This window comes from Schistocerca piceifrons, chromosome X (assembly GCF_021461385.2).
Source record: "Schistocerca piceifrons isolate TAMUIC-IGC-003096 chromosome X, iqSchPice1.1, whole genome shotgun sequence".
Taxonomy (NCBI): domain Eukaryota; kingdom Metazoa; phylum Arthropoda; class Insecta; order Orthoptera; family Acrididae; genus Schistocerca; species Schistocerca piceifrons.
Window position 1 is genome coordinate 831,410,689 of NC_060149.1, and position 2,195 is coordinate 831,412,883.

General features: G+C 42.6%; 1 pseudogene; it reads right to left on the bottom strand.

The window, feature by feature from the left end:
• Positions 1-532: 532 nt before the first annotated feature.
• LOC124723491 lies at positions 533-650 on the bottom strand (annotated as a pseudogene).
• Positions 651-2,195: the final 1,545 nt, after the last annotated feature.

The window sequence follows — 2,195 nt, forward strand, 5'->3', positions numbered from 1 at the left end:
TTGCGAGAGAACCGAAATCTGCCCTCCTCCCGGCTCCGTGGCAAGCTACACTGTCAAATGCAAAATGACAACTCGTAGTAATTTCCTACATTACAAGCTGCATAAATATTCAGTCAGATCTTGATATGATATCAAAGTGGTGTAAAGACTGGTGATTTGCTTTAAATATTCAGAAATGGACAAATGTGGATTTTACAAAACGAAAAAGCGTAGTACCCTGTGACTACAGTATTGGTGGCAATTGGTCGACTCAACCCTGGTGTTAAACTTTGTAAGGATATGAAATGGAATGATCACTTAGGTTCAGTCGTGGGTAAAGTAGATGGTAAAAGCACTCCGTCTTCAGGCCACGAGTGGCCTACCGGGACCATCCGACCGCCTTGTCATCCTCAGTGGAGGATGCGGATACGAAGGGCGTGGGGTCAGCACACCGCTCTCCCAGTCGTTATGATGATACTCTTGACCGAAGCCGCTACTATTCGGTCGAGTAGCTCCTCAATTGGCATCACGAGGCTGAGTGCACCCCGAAAAATGGCAACAGCGCATAGGGGCCTGGATGGTCACCCATCCAAGTACCGACCACGCCCGACAGCGCTTAACTTCGGTGATCTCACGAGAACCGGTGTATCCACTGCGGTAAGGCCGTTGCCCAAAGTAAATGGTAGACTTTGTTATATTGCTATAATATAGGGGAAACGCAATTAGTCTGCAAAGGAGATTAATTACAAATCACTCTTGCACCCCATCCTAGAATATTGCTCAAGGGGAAACGCAATTAGTCTGCAAAGGAGATTCATTACAAATCACTCTTGCATCCCATCATAGAATATTGCTCAAGTGCGTGGGACCCCTACCAAATAGGAGAATTTGAATGTATGCAGAGAAGGGCAGTACTAGAAGTAAACTACTCCGACAAAGACTACTTACAAAATTTCAAGGACCGAATATAAATGGTCACTCTAGGAATAGAGAACCAAATCCTATGTATCGCTTCCGTAAGGACCGTGACGACAAGATTAGATTAATTACAGCACACACGGAGACATTTAAACAGTAATTCTTCCCTCGCTCACTACGTGAATAGAACGGGTAAAAGGCCCTAATAACAGGCGCAATAGGACGTACGCTCTGTCATGTATTTCACAGAGGTTTGAAGAGTATATATGTAGATGAAGGTGTAGAGATTACAAATTAAAAAGGTGGATACAATCGTTCATGCGACACCTATAAATTAATATGGAAACAGGATGGTTGATTCCTGTCAACAATCACAAGCGTCCCTACAACCGCGATCGCGGAAGTCGAGTGCATGTTCTTCAGATGCTACCGGATATGTATCGTGAGTTATCCGTACACCTCTGGCTTGACGGTAACGAGTTCAGCAACTAAGATGGCGGCAGACTCACTCCCCAATATTCACGATACTCTCTTTCAAATTCCGAAGGAGGCAGGAGTAAAATATAGGCAGCGAAAGGCTATTTACAATTTGTACAAGAACCAGATGACAGTTATGAGAGTCGAGAGGCATGAAAGGGAAGCAGTGGTTGGGAAGGGAGTGAGACAGGATTGTAGTCTATCCCAGATGTTATTCGATCTGTATACTGAACAAGCAGTAAAGGAAACAAAAGAAAAATTCGGAGTAGGAATTAAAATCCATGGAGAAGAAATAAAAACTTTGAGGTTCGCCGAGGACATTGTAATTCTGTCACAGACAACAAAGGGCCTGGACGAGCAGCTGAATGGAATGGGCAGTGTCTTGAAAGGAGGATATAAGATGAACATCAACAATAAAACAAAAAACAAAAAAAACAAGGATAATGGAATATAGTCGACTTAAATCGGGTGATGTTAGGGAATTAGTTAGGAAATGAGACGCTTAAAGTTGTAAGTGAGTTTTGCTATTTGGGGATCAAAATAACTGATGATGGTAGAAGTAGAGAGGATATAAAATGTAGACTGGCAATGGCAAGGAAAGCGTTTCTCAAGAAGAGAAATTTGTTAACACCGAGTATAGATTTAAGTGTCAGGAAGTCGTTTCTGAAAGTATTTGTATGGAAGTGAAACGTGGACGATAAACAGTTTAGACAAGCAGCGAATAGAAGCTTTCCAAATGTGGTGCTACAGAAGAAGGCTGAAGATTAGATGGGTAGATCACATAACTAATGAAGAGGTATTGAATAGAATTGGGGAGAAGA